Consider the following 15,644-nt stretch of genomic DNA (forward strand, 5'->3'; position numbering starts at 1 on the left):
GCGAGGGTCTCGTGAGTAAAAAATAATTCACGATTATACGAAGGTAGAAATTTGAGATTAATTATGATGATGACGATGAGGAAGAAGAGGGGGAAGAGGAGGAAGAGGAGGAAGCATCTCGTGACGAAGGAGAAGCAGGGGGAGGAAGAGGAACGAGAGGGGAGAGAGAGAGAAATGGACGCACAAGACTGGAAGAATATGGAATTACGAACGTAGGAATTATTCTTATGGAGGAGAATGCGGTGAGAGGAAAGACAGATAGCATCGCAGACAAACACCAGGTCAATATATGATGATAGGAAAAAAGGAGATAAGATCGAGGGAAAGAGGAGGAGGAGGAGGAGCTCGAGGAGAAAGAACAGGAGGAGGAGGAGGAGGAGGAGGAGGAGGAGGAGGAGGAGGATGAGCTGGAGGAGGAAGAACAGGAGGAGGAAGAGGAGGAGGAGGAGGAGTAAAGTGGTGATGGTGGTGGTTGAGGCGGAGGCGGCTGGGCCAGGCTGAGTCGAGAGGAGAGACCATCGTCAGTGTCCGCCTGACTTCCGTGGAGGGAAGACGTATCGTTCCTGAGCTCCAAGTGTTGGCGTCCTTCAAACCTCCCTTCCCAGCCCTCACCACCTCCTGCCATGACCGCACCAGAGTACGTGAAGAACAAGCGGCCGAGTGTGTGGGTCCCGAGACAACTTGCCGTGCTTGTAACACACTAACTAGCAAACTTGGAACTTCTTTCGACCGCCTCTTGTAAAACTCGCAAAGAACAGTGAGGATAAGAACCACGACACATTGCACTTCTCAGAAACTCGTCAACTTAACCCTGAAACTAAAGATAGAAACGCACTGCTCTTAACCTTCAGCAAAACGCTTCGCTATTCTTTTCCCCTTCGTCAGGACGCAGAAGGAGGAAGAGGAGAGCACTGAAGGAAGGTGTCAGTCAGTGTTAAAGGGTCCAGTATCACCTCCACATCCGCCTCTCTCTCTGCTACACAGATCCTCCTTATCCCGTCACCCCTTCACGCCCCAAACACAAGACAACAGGACAGGAAGCGGGGTGAGTAAAAAGTTACCTCGCTCTCTCACCTCCGCCTAACTTCCCTGCGTCGCGAGTCACACCAAACATTACTTTCCCTCAAGATTTCTTTCCTCTCATCGAAATTTCATACATGGACATGGCGGATTCTCTGGTTCCTGTTTTTCTTTAGGTTTTCCTTCGTTTTTTTTCTATCCTCATTCATGTCTTTTGTTTTTCTATCTAATATTCGCGGTAAATGTGTGTTGTTTTTCATGAACGTTCTCATTACCAGGTGTTCGTATTCGTGATTACAGGTGAGAATTAGTGTGGGAACAGACAGGTAGGATTCACGGCAAAACTTAAATATTTAATCCCTTCCGAAGATAAATTTTACAGGAGAGATAAAGATTGATCCAAAAGTGTCCCTACCAATCCATACTTTGCCCATTAACTAATGCTTCAAGTTTACACCACCTCCTGCACACTTTTATGGGTAAACTTACATTTCTTAGGAAACGAATGAGTGTTTAGTTCATTGCTGTCTTTGTCTATTTATCTATCAGTCAACCTATCCATCTATCTCTTTATCTATCTACCACTAAATATCTATGTACCTATTCATCCATTACCTGTACCAAGCTATCTATCTTATATATTATTTTTACCAAGTTTCTCTGTATCTATACCGTCTGTCTGTGTACCAACCAACTAGTCCATCTATATACGTTCATCCCCACCAATTCACCTCTTCTCGTCCGATCAGCGAAGTTAAGCAACACTTGGTCTGGTTAGGACTTGGAAGGGTGACCGCCTTGGAGCACCGGGCCTTGTTGGCATTCCATATTTTTTCCCTTATATATTAATTGGCCTACCTTCATAGGATTCAAGTATACTATAAGGCTTCTGAACCTCCTTTTGGTGCTAATTGAGCCTCCTTTAACCTCTAGTGGCGCATAAAGGCTTTGCTAAGGCTTGTGGTAATCGGAAGCTTGGAAATAAAAAGGTGTTTAATTCAATTCTCGGCGTAAGAAATAGAAAAGGTCAAAATGTGTGAGGCTGCTAAGAATCAATTTATTGGTGGTGTCACGTATATCTAAAGTTCAATTATTATCTAGTAACAGGACTCTCTTCACCATTCCTTCCTTACTGCTTCTTCACTTTTTTTTCTTCAATTTTTACTCCTTTTCTTCTACACGTTCTTGATCTGCTTCTTTCGTCTAATAATTCCTCTTGTCTTTATGTCTTTCATTTTATTCTTTCGTTTTCTTCTACATTTCGTTTCCTTCTATACTGAACTAGTCGCTAAGGTCTTACGAGTTTCATCTAAATAATACACGATATAAGATTTCGAAGAGAAGAAGGTGGTGGAAAAGGAGGAGGAGGAAGGGGAGGAGGAGGAGGAGCCAGATGAAAAGAGGACAGGGATTTGTACAGATTCAATATTTCTTAAGATTCTCCAAAGTCTCTCTCTTTTCTTGGTTGGGTTCTTTTGTTTAACTTCTCAGTGTCATTCCCTTTGTTCTTTCATTATTTTCCTTGTATGCTAACTGAGATATTTTGCCGTATTTTCTTGTCTTACCAGAGTTCCTTTTTTGCACCTTTATATTTGGAAAATTTTACGTTTTTTCTTTTATTTAGAGTCAACCCATTTTTATTTTCATTAACCTTTCTGAAGCATAAATATATATACAATACATACATACATATACAATTACAACATCATTCAGTAAATCATTCAAATAAAACAAACAGCAAAAATATCATCACAAGGACAGATTATCATAATAAACTTGGCATTTTGTGGATTTAATGGATTCCGAATGGGCTGATCTCGCACCTTGTCACGTCCATGCCATGATGTGTATAATGAAGGAGCCTCGCCTGCTCTCCACTGTGATTCCCGTACATTATTTACACACAAAGCAGGAATTGAACTAAACCGCTTATTCCATGAGCAATAATTCCTACACTCCTCCAACTCACAATAAAAACGGAGAGAATTAGAGGAATCATCACAGCCTCATAACAGCAGAAGGAGACTTGACTGGAAGCTTCAAGAGAATAAAAACTTCATTGAATTTATGTAGTCGTGCTGGCAAGGCTCTCCATTAACGGCTCTGCTTTCACTGGTACCTCGACAACTGCTGGTTCTTAACGGTGGGGGTCTTAACGGGGAGGTTCTAACAATCCTTACGATCCTTTCTATATTTACGACGCTTCCCTATTATCGGCGGGACTCTCAATAACACGTGCAGCGCTACTGGGAGTGACGGCTGACGGCTCAAAGCTCTGCAGTAATTCTTATACCAGAGGAATCACGGTTTTAAGTGGTGGGGCTGTGAGTGCTGTGGTACAGGTGGGTACGTGTGTGTGTGTGTGTGTGTGTGTGTGTGTGTGTGTGTGTGTGTGTGTGTGTGTGTTGTACGAAAGGGAGAGAGTGGTAGGAAGATTGGGGTATGAATGTTACAGTAGATGAATTAGGGAGATAGGTTTGGTTAGGTTACGTTATGCTCTTCCCCTCCTTCTCCTCCTCCTTGCTTTTCCTTTACTATCCCTTTTCTCTAGCCTTAGTTTATATTGAGTAGACCACAAATAGCCTAATAAGGGCCAGTAGGCTGTGCTGTTTGCTCCTCCTTTGCATAGCTTTGTATTCCTCCTACTCCTTATCATCATCAGCCTTCATCATTTCAACTCCATTTCCGGAACTCAGCCAGTCTATTCGGTTATATCAATGAAAACCTCAAGTCTCACGGCCTAGTCTTCGTGCTTTTGTCGACATTCTAAACCACCTTTATAAGTACCGTTCATCTATCCACTGGCCACGTAACATGTCCGGTACAGGTTCACCTAACCTAACCTATCCTAACCTAAACGTAGCCTTAACCTTAACCTATCCTCACCTAACCTAACCTAACCTAACTTAACCTATCCTATCCTAAACTAACCTATCCTAACCTAAAGTGATTAACAAGTACACAATAATGCACAGGTAGGCGGTGAGTTCCTGGAAAGAGCGGCACAGGTGAGTTTCTTGCGACATTAATTGAGGTTTTAGGGAGCATCAGTCTTTGTCATCATCGTGTACTTACCTTCACCGGAGTGGCGGGCTGTAGCTTCCAATTACGTCGCAGGTGAGGAGCGGGTACGGCACAGCGAAGAGGAAGGTTGGCATCATTAAAAATTACGTTTGGGAAGGCGATAAAAACACCAATTTCCCGAATGGTGTAACTCGTTCCCTCCCCAGCGTTCCCTCCCCGGTTGTGATTAATGGCTTAAGTCCGGGTTATCAGGCTGTAATGGAAAACACATATGTCTTCTTTTCACAGCCACACGTGCCATCCCTTGCCTGCGAAGGTTTAACGCCACTCAACAACAGGGTAAGGCGGGAATGAACGATACTTCAAAGCTGTTCCTAGTCCTGTGTTGATAGTGGAGAGCCATAATGAAGTGTATAGATTCTTATCCTTCTCCACGAGTCTCACGCCAAACACTCAATGCGCTTCCGTGCTCGATATTTCATGCTGCAAACGGTACCTCTAAAGCTTTCCTTCTCTCAATAGTGCCACAGTGAAGAGTACAACGTTCTTATGCGCTAAAATTTACTACCATAATAAGTATTTCACGCAACAAACGATGCCTCAAATTCCTTCCCTTTCCTCATTGATTCTGCAGCAATACTGAAAAGTACGACCTTCTTATCCCAAATTGAAATGGACGAACGCATTGCACAGACACGATTGATATCTATTGTCACAAATGATGCTAGAAAAAACGTTCCCTCTCTTAGAAGCGTATGGATAATGCATCACGTTTGTCCAAAGCAAGACCTTAACCTTGTGTTGGAATGGACTTGAAGCGTGTTCACTGTTCACATTCTTCCTACATGCATATTTCAATTTACGCACCACATACTTTTTTAATGATTTTTTAGGATGTACGAGAGAGAGAGAGAGAGAGAGAGAGAGAGAGAGAGAGAGAGAGAGAGAGAGAGAGAGAGAGAGAGTCATTCCTGTAGCAACACACCCTCCTTGTCTTAACCTACAGTCTCACACCGCACACTGCAATTCCCCGATAGACACTTTGCGGGACATAATCAAGGTGCATAATGTTTCGTAACTTTGAGTACTATTTCAAGACACGAAGGGAGTTTATACAGCACGGAAAGTCGTATTTCATTCTTTTTCGCTACTTCTTTCTTAGATCCATATGATGTTCAGCGAAAAAAATATTTCTTCTTTTACGTAGCATTTCAGATTGTTAGTGGTTTATGTGATTCATCTCTTTTCGTGTCTTTTCTCTAAGTGTTCCTCTACAACTAAGGGAAATAAGAGAAAAAAAGTACCTTGAGATCTATTCGGAAGCAAGCATGAATGTGGAATCAGTGTACATAGCGTGGTTTTCATATTTCTTCGTTGCGTTCATTACGGTTCCAGCCACAAGGTTCCTGGCGAGGCGAGGGGAAATCAAAGGTAGCCAGCGAGCTTCCCCTCCAATCAGTATCACGGCACAAGCGTCCTTCATAATTCATCCCAAGATGGATCTAAAACTTACATCACAAGGGCCACCTGGAACTGTGAGAGAAAACGGGACACCACACCTCTATAATAATTCACCCACATTTCTTTCCCCCAAGTCGAGATACGAGTCAGGAGCGTATTGGAGGTGTAAAAAGATAATAAGAAAACTCACACTGGCTTAAAATATCGAGGCAATATACAATTTCTACCTGTCGTTCCTAGCATTGCGTAGTTCATGGCTTTACGATTTATCTGTAAATATCCACAGCCAGCGCTCCCTCCTGCTCCCTCAGAGAATTGAGTTGCTGTGCCCCTAAAATATTGCCATTACACTTTGAAAGAGTTACCGTCCCCTCCAAATAAAACTTAAAGGAACGTCGGAAAGTAAGGGAAGCTGCAAGAAGCCTTCCACTTCACCTATCCTACACGTGGAGGTTTTGGTATAAAGTATGCTTATGTTATGTTTTAAATTTAGACTCTAGTTGTAGTTGTAGCGTAAGTCCATATCATCGCAGCACATATACCTCAATAGTTTAAGTTTTTGATGATGTTTGTGTAAGTCTCTTTGTTTTAAGATATTAGTAAATCAAATTTAAACAGTAAGCCTTCCCTGTTTATTAAGTTTTATCGTCTTTCAGGCATGTTTCCTTATGATTAGTATCCTTACCTCACATTCGAAATAAATCATTGAAACTAGGGAACATAAGTAAAATAAAGGAGGCGGAAAGAAATCATTAGTCACTGTGGAAAGCATATTCATATCACGTGTCATTCTTCTTCATAAAGATAAGTAATGTTCTAAAGCTCCTAAATGGTTAGTATTCCTACAGATAATGAGGTTTAACTAGAAAAGCTCAACTACCTAAGAGATATTACCCTTCCTTAACCATAAAGAAGAGAGTTACCACCACTGCAGAAACGTTACCACCCACAGAACATTATGGCATATCCACAAAACTAACTGTAACTTGCTGTAACTTAAAGGTGATCATTCCTAACTCCCCATTACATGAATAAAAGAGAGAGAGAGAGAAAGAAAATCGAAAACAAAGCAGAGCAACAGTGACCAGTCTACACCAGAAAAGCAAACCTTCCCGTAAAAAAATCCCTGCCAGAAACAAAGATACAGAAAGAAAAGTTTTGTTCCCAAGAAAAAAAAAATAAATCCAAGGAAAAAGAAAATATGAATCCGTCGTAAAAAGATTGAGCTAAAGGAGAGAGGAAAAAAAGTGGACCCTAGGAATGTAACAGAGAATGAGGCAGTAAATATAAGAAGAATGGAAGGCAGTCGAACAAAGCAACAGATGGGATGGTGTATTCTCGTCACAAACGCGTCATAGAGATGGAATTAAAACAGTGAAGTGAGGTGAAAATAATTCTTCCGGCCTATTTCATCTACATTACGAAAAATAAAATCTCTCTCTCTCTCTCTCTCTCTCTCTCTCTCTCTCTCTCTCTCTCTCTCTCCCAGTTTTCCCTCGTATAAACAGTTTTAATTAGTATAATAGGGAAGAGAGAGAGAGAGAGAGAGAGAGAGAGAGAGAGAGAGAGAGAGAGAGAGAGAGAGAGAGAGAGAGAGAGAGAGAGAGAGAGAGAGAGAGAGAGAGAGAGAGAGAGAGAGAGAGAGAGAGATTAGGTCGAAAGTCATTGTTCTCATCCTCTCATCTAGGTCCACTCCTTTGTTTTGTGAGGAAAATGGAGGGCGATGCTGTGTAGAAAAGCACCGTCAGAATGCGGCAGGCGTCTCTAGAAGGGGCTAAGAGTTCGCTTGAAAAATGCAGCTGTCAACATGGCTAATGACGAACGTGTGAGAGCAAGCAATGGTAAGACAGTAATGTATACGGTTGCTTCTACTAATACAACGACTACTTCTACTACTACTATTACTATTGATACTACTACAATGAACGAGATAGCAATGAACATGTGAAGCAGGAATATTTGTAATTTCTATATTTACAAAAACAATAACACCACCACCACCACAACAACAACAACAACGACAACACCATCATCAACAACATCATCAACAACAACAACAACAATAACAACAACATCAACATCAACAACAACATTCTTCCACAGGTAGTATGTGAAACTTTCCTCCTTCACCTGAGTACCTTACTTGTAAAAGGCAACCAAAGTCTTTAATTAGGAGAGAGAGAGAGAGAGAGAGAGAGAGAGAGAGAGAGAGAGAGAGAGAGAGAGAGAGAGAGAGAGAGAGAGAGAGAGAGAGAGAGAGAATACTACTTTTATGTCATCAGTATATAAACGAATTTACGAAAAAGAAAGAAAAGAAAAGCATGGAAAGACTGAAAGAAAAGAAAATATAACAGAAATCTCTCTCTCTCTCTCTCTCTCTCTCTCTCTCTCTCTCTCTCTAAGCCGCTAAAATACGTTAGATTATCAGATTTTTGCGGTGAAATTATAGAAGTGTTTATGTCGAGAACTTTAGCCTTGTGTCTCCTTACTCGGTACTGCAAGAAAAGCCAGAAAAGGAGACACTCTTTATGTAAACCTGCCACTCTCTGACCCTAGCGAGGAAGAAAGAGTAGTAATGGTTGTAGTTGTAGTAGTAGTAGTCGTAGTAGTAGTAGTAGTAGTAGTAGTAGTAGTAGTAGTAGTAGTAGTAGTAGTAGTAGTAATAGTAGTAGTAGTAGTGACAGTATAGAAAGTACATGAAATGAAGAAAAAGAAGCGAAATAATAAGAAAAAAAACAGAAGGAACTTGGATTAGGGAAAAAAATACGAATTCTTTTAAAATCCGAGATAAGTCAGAAAAATTAAACATAATTAAACATCTGAAAAAAAGATAAGCTGAAAAAACAGCAAAAAACCTGAATTAGAGCAAGATAAGAGACAGGAGAGAGAGAAAGTGAAGGAGAGAGAGAAAGAAAGAGAAAGAGAGAGGAAAAAAATCTGCACTGCACGAATATGGACAACAAAAAAACAAGAAGCCTAATAAATAACCTTGTATTACCTGTATTTGTGCATACAGAAACATACTGTACATACCCCAGCCGCCTCGTGTGTGCTGTTTAACTTTTAACTTCGACTCGGCCCAAGAAATACTGCTCGCAAATTATAGGAAAGTGGATCAGAGAGAGAGAGAGAGAGAGAGAGAGAGAGAGAGAGAGAGAGAGAGAGAGAGAGAGAGAGAGAAATAACACTTGAGGCAAAATTCCAGAGACTTGACTTAAACATATGTATTTGTGTGTGTGTGTGTGTGTGTGTGTGTGTGTGTGTGTGTGTGTGTGTGTGTGTGTGTGTGTGTGTGTGTGTGTGTGTGTATTTAGAGAAAGTTTACATGCAAATTTATATTCTTGACCTGACCTGTAAAACTTTCTCTCATGGGGGGTTGAAAATACACTATAAAAACATCTCTAGTCTTTTTTCTCTTTTCCACAACGCTCCTGCCTCCCTCAATTCCCTGTTCCCACAAGTCCTTTCTCACAACCTTACCACACTACTCCCACTCCCACACCACGGAGAAAGCATCAATATTATTTAATACTCTGCTGTCTAGGTTATTTTCAAATGCCACAAATGATAAGCCGGATATCCATGCATTTTCATAGATTAGGTTTAGTTAAGTTGGATTTGTTTAAGTTTAATCTGATGGAGTGAATTTTTTAAGCTATTAGAACGATGCGTAAATTAATGCTATAACTTTCTGTAGGGATTGTTAAAAGTTATTGTTATTCGCTGATATATTTAAGAATTTTGCCTCAATGTTCTCGGTTATTTTGTTTTCATTGGCTGGAAAGCTTTTGATATGTAGAAAACGTTATCATTTACTTTCTATCTTGTTTGCCATTATACTATTTTGCAATCAGTCTAGAAGCAAATGTATACACGTTCAAGTCCTCTGGCACTCCCTCCCTTTTCCCTTGTCAGTCGTCCCTTCATCATTCTCTTTCTTCCTTCCTTTAACCGACCCTATCTATCCTTCTTTCCCCTACTCATTCCCTTTTGCCGTACCTCCTATCCCTCTACTGCTCTTTCAAACTAAACCTTCCCCTAACCTAACCTAACTTAACCTAACCTAACCTCACCTGACCTAACCTGACCTAACCTCACCTTACCTAACCTAACCTAACCTAACCTAACCTAACCTAACCTAACCTAACCAAAGTTAACCTAACCTAACTTAACCAAATCTTAACCTAACCAAGCCTAACCTAACCTAACCTACCACTATCCCTCTTTTCCCTACTCATCCCCCTTTTGTAGTACCCCCTATCCATCTACAGCTCTCTCAAACTATACCTTCCCTTACTGTACCCTTACCTACAATCCTCCCCCTTGTACCTCCAGCACCATAAATGTACCTTACCTCCCTCCTCCCACTCCCCCGGCCATTCAGCTCCCCACCAGCATATGCTTTATGGATTGGGAAACATTTTATGCAAATATATATGAACCTTAAATTGCCTCGGCATGCAGATGGGTTTATTATTAGAAAAAGGGACTTATGCACGCAAACTCGCATCTATAAAGGTACATATGTAAATGACACTCTTTAAATGGGAAATCTATGGTAATATACGGATCTTTAAGTGTCTTGGTGTATAAAATGGTTATTAATATTGAAGAACTGTGTCAATGGATCCATTAAACGTAAAGTGAAAGAAATATCAAAGTGGGGAGTGTAGAACAAACGTCTTCTCATGTGCTGTACTACTGTAAGTCTGTCGATATTACAGAAAATGGATGTGTTGATGTATAAAAGCGAAAACTACGTGTACAGAATCATAATCATGTGTCATCCTCACAGCGATAAAAGAATTACTGCAGGGAGTAACTTTAATCGATCCTTTCAGGCAGAATAATTTAATACAGAGGCGTGCGAATTCATTAAAGGCAAAGAAATATGCAGCGTGGAATTTACAGAAAGCCTCTTACTGAAATATGAATAGTAAGAGAGTTGAATTTGATGTCATTATAATACTTCAATATAAAGACGTGCCAGTCAATACAGAGACATACAAAATTCACTCATTGAACTAACAAAAGTGCAGAGAGGAATCAATACAGTCGTGTTCAATAGTTAGTAAGAGAGTCAAAGCAAAGTTTAGCCATTTAAAACCCATGTTTGATAAATGTGACATAAAACTTCAACGTAGAAAAAAATGAAGTCTAAAATCAATACAAATATCTCACACGGAGTTAAGGGAAGTGTCTCGTGTGCGTGAAACAAAGTGACAATTTACACAAACCCTCAGGCAAACCACAACGCCATTATTGTGTTTACTGAGCCATTCCCTGCACCATCCTTCGCTCGGTTATGGGTCACGACGCCTCAAAGTCCGCTTATAATTAACGCTTGTAGTAATTCGAGCGAGTGTTGGACGGAAAAGCTGCACTGCCAATAAAGGTGTGATGGGGCGGCGATAATTCACCTGGAAAAGGATTAATATTGCTGTTGTTTTACTTATGACTCTGTACTGGCGCGGCGCTTATTGGAATATTTGATCTTGCTCGCCTCTCTCTATTGCTTTGTTTTGGATTTAGTGTCTTGCTATTATAATATTCCACGAGAAATATGTGCTTTCTACCACGAGAATTATTTATGGCGGCGTTCTCTGGACAAAAAAATAAAAATCAGCCGTGATGTGTCTTTTGAAAATGCATGCAGTGGGGAGCATCTTACGAGGTCAAAGAAAGGAGGAAAAGAACATTTATTTGCTATTCACATCGCAAAAAAAGCAGGAAAAAATGGATTTCTAGTATCGTGTTTTGTGAGTTTCTTTTCTATTTCTAAAGGTCAACAAGGAAAAAGGAAAAATCCCTCAGTATCAAGAGAGTTATATTTTACTACTTTGGAAGGAAAAAAGAGAAAAAATCTAAGCTCTCTGTCTCTTCTTTTTCTCTCTTTTTACAACTTTTGCACCTCTAGATTAAAAAACGAGGGAAAAAAGGGAAGGATTCTTTAAACTTACGATCTTGTGTCTTTTTTTCAATCTCTGTAGTTACAAAAAAGAATAAAACCGGAATAACTGTAATACTTTCAGCTCGTTTTTTTTACTCATATTTTTCTTGGGACTTGAGGCGAAAACTTTTAAGCGTCCTTGGCTTGTCAGAGTCCCTCGCTTCCCGACAACAAACGTGGATATGAACAAATTTCATTGAATATATTTGGTGAAGCTTGGACTAAAAATCATATGAAAAATTACCGTACGAGACTGCAGGGAATGCTGGGAGAAATATTGTGTTGCCGAAACGTAGCGGAACTCAAGACGTTACATTCATCTTGTGTTTGCCGCGTTGTGAAAGTGAAATATTAACTGCTGTGTGAGTCTCTGTTTCCTCAAGTTGTGAAGTTGTGATAATTCGCCAATATTGAGCGTAAATTTGTATCTTGGACGTAGAAAGTTAGGTATTTGTATCCTTATTATTAGTTCTTCATCATCGTTTCCATCGCCAAATTGTTCCTACTTCTTGTTCTTGCTGCTTGTTATTGCCTGCTATTCTGATATCGCTTATTGGAATTTGCATTGCTCTCTCTCTCTCTCTCTCTCTCTCTCTCTCTCTCTCTCTCTCTGTGTGTGTGTGTGTGTGTGTGTGTGTGCGTGGGAATTTAGCTGTGTATGTGGGTGTGGTTACGTCCATGCCAATAACAACGTATGGATTACCTCCTCGCTTCGCTCCACATGATGGTCATAACTCCGCCAATTTGCAGATATACGAATGGGCGAAGTGACACAAATGATGCAACGTACTCTGGGCGGACAAAAACTCAGCCGAAGAGAACGGAAATGAAAAAAAGACGGAAGAAACGGAAGAACTAAAAACACGAACATGTATAAAGTAAAAGGGAACGAAATTGAAGAGAAAAGTGATGAGAACGGAACATGGAGAATAAAAAAAATCAAACGAAACTGAAAAAACAATAAAAGTACAAAACTCGAACAGAAAAGTGAAAAGCAAAAATTTATAGAAAAAAAAGACAAGTGAAGGAAATCAAACAGAAAAGTGATGAGAACGGAACATAGTGAGTAAAATTGAACAAAACTGAAGCAAAAGAATGAAAAGTGCAAAACTCCAGTAAAAAAAAAAAAAAAAAAGAAAAAGCAAACAATTATGGAAAATAAATAGCAAGTGAAGGAAATCAAACAGAAAAGTGATGATAACGGAACTTAGAGAGTAAAAACTGAACAAAACTGAAGAAAAAACAATGAAAAGTACAAAACCCCAGTAAAAACAATGAAAAAGCAAACATTTATAGAAAAAAAATGACAAGATACTACATGACACACCGAGACAATTCCACAAAACACACAAACAATAAATTCGTACAACCACACTACCGCAACACACAAAAATGAAAAAAAAAAAAAAAAAACATACGTGTAAACAGAATGCAATGACTGACAAACCTGCATCGCTTAACACTCCGTAACAAAAGTACTTTCATATCTGTCACGTGATCAGCGTATAAAATAATGAAAATATATATAAAAACCTCGCAAATTTACCAAACGAATTGAATATATTTTTGTCACTACGGAAAAAAAGAACTTAGTGAAATGGTCCAAATTTTTTCCTATTTACTATTGTTATTTTTTTTCTAGGGAGAGAGGTAGAGGGCAGTAGAAGGTCGTAGGGAGGGTCGTAGGGGGCGAAGAGGATAGGAGGAGAGTGCCGTAGGGAGAGAGAGAGAGAGAGAGAGAGGGTAGGAGGATGTGATATTAACGTGCATCAGGAATATTGGTTTTATGTGCTCTGTGATTTAAATTAATAGCGAATTTATATTTCTCGCATCAAAGGAAATATTTGGCTCACCATCTGATTGATCGAGAAATTACTGCTTTTGGGCAAGTGACAAAAAGTACACGCCTGTAATTACACATCTAAGGGGCTTTGCTATTCATGAATTTGTGTATATGTGAAGCGTTTTTAAAGAATCGAAATATCTTTAACTCCTTCAGTACTGGAACGCATTTTTACCGCGAGTTTTGCGTGTGATTCGATGATTTTACTGACATTAGAAAGGGCCTATGGAGGTCACACTGAATTTCATACTTTCAAAAACTAAAGTAACACTCTTAAGAATGACTGTATCATTCAAAAAATCAATACAGCACATTTATACAAACATTCTACAATATGAATCACAAATATAGGCAAAAGAAACAATAAAATACATAAGTAGACACAAAAATAGCAGGTTTACATACTAATAACATAACACACACACACACACACACACACACACACACACACACACACACACAATAAGTACACCAAACAGCTAACATATCTAATTCCCGAGGGCGCGATTAACAGCAATTCCACACCTGCATTTCGATTCAAGCAGGTAATCCTCAGGTGTAAATTAGCTCACTACCCTCCGCTGGGAAATGAGTGAGCGGGCAAGGCAAGGCAAGGTGAGGTGAGGTGAGGGTGAAGTGAGGCGAGATGAGATGATGTGGTGAGGTGAGATAAGCAGCGGAAAGCACATTCTGACGCCTGAGAGAGAGAGAGAGAGAGAGAGAGAGAGAGAGAGAGAGAGAGAGAGAGAGAGAGAGAGAGAAAGTAAGTGTAGTGACTGCAAACATGTTCTAAATTAGTTTCATGAACACCCACGTCACTCCTCACACACACACACGCACACACACACACACACACACACACACACACACACACACACACACACACACACACACTCGATCCTGAAAACAAAATAGGCGAGGGAGGCAAATTAGGAGGAAAAAAAGGTAGCAGAAAGGAAAAAAAAAAAAAAACACGCGAAAGAGAACCAAAGACGACCTCCTTCAGTCCCCACAAACATGGAGACATTTTCCTCCTCAGCAGCAGCAAGGGAAAAAAAAGAGACATTTCAGAAGGTCACGCCGGAAAAGAAGAGCGCATGTTTACACACCCTTAGAAACGTACCGCGCGCGCACACACACACACACACACACACACACACACACACACACACACACACACACACACACACACACACACTGGAGGCAAGAGAACAAGACAAATTAAGACGGAAGTATGAAGGAAAAGAAAAAAAAGGGGAAAGGATAAAAATAGGCAAGAGAGAGAGAGAGAGAGAGAGAGAGAGAGAGAGAGAGAGAGAGAGAGAGAGAGAGAGAGAGAGAGAGAGAGAGAGAGAGAGAGCGGCTTATGTTGTTATTGTCACCGCGGCGTCACGTAAACGGCTTGTCAGCCTCCACCGGATAGAAAAACAAATCATATCGTATCCGGATTTTGAGTGAAGCGAAACATCCACTCACCTGGATTTTCAAAGTATCAACTAATTGCCTTGACAAATGACAGGTGATTATTGAAATCTATATATTTTAACAACTGGGATTAAAGTCTTCAAATATTCATGCATCTATATTAACGATTTCCTACCTCGTGTTTATTGCAGTAACAGCACAATTACCACCCAAAAGATGAGTCGCTGCATAGAAATAGTAATTAAAACACTAAATACCTAGTTCTGAATTAATAAAGGTAGAAAAAAGTAAATACGTCTGATTAATTTCAATAGAGTTTACGTTATAGAGTTTATGGAGTTCTGTTTTCACTCACGTCACACAGTTACCAGCTGAAAGATGAGTCGCTGCATAGAAATCGTCATTAAAGCACTAAATACCTAGTTCTAAATTAATAAAGGTAGAAAAGTAATTAAGTTTGATTAATTTCAATAGAGTTTCAGTAAACGCCTCTCTGGGTTGTGGAGCCTTGTTTTCACTCACCTGTTTAATTAATCTTTACCTGGGATAAAACATTCATTAATAAGTATCGTGATTGGCTCGTCTGTTCAGTTACATTCAATAACACGTGTGAGAGGCAGACTGGAAGGAGAATCAAGAGGAGGAAGAGGAAGAGGACAAGAAATAATAGGAGGTGGGGTGGAGAAAATGATGGAGGAGAGGTAGAAGATGATGTTACGTATTGAAAATGGGACAGACCACACCTGTGACATTAACAGGTATGAATAAAAAAGTAATAATGGATAAGTCAGAAAGGGCGAGGGGACGCAGCGTATATATAAGAGGGACACGTACACTCGACCTGAGGAAAAAGAGAAGAAGATACAATCGTGTGATAAAGACAGGAAGTGGCAAGGGGAAGATAAGAGACGAGAGCGAGAG

At 40.0% G+C, this 15,644-nt stretch overlaps 1 protein-coding gene across 1 annotated transcript in view; it reads left to right on the forward strand.

The window, feature by feature from the left end:
* Positions 1 to 538: 538 nt before the first annotated feature.
* LOC123507401 overlaps positions 539 to 15,644 on the forward strand; it is a gene marked incomplete at its 3' end in the record, with an annotated part of 165,351 nt that continues 150,245 nt past the window's right edge. The window contains exon 1 of the mRNA XM_045260211.1: positions 539 to 1,045. The remainder of the gene's footprint in view (positions 1,046 to 15,644) is intronic.

This window comes from Portunus trituberculatus, chromosome 22 (assembly GCF_017591435.1).
Source record: "Portunus trituberculatus isolate SZX2019 chromosome 22, ASM1759143v1, whole genome shotgun sequence".
Lineage (NCBI taxonomy): Eukaryota > Metazoa > Arthropoda > Malacostraca > Decapoda > Portunidae > Portunus > Portunus trituberculatus.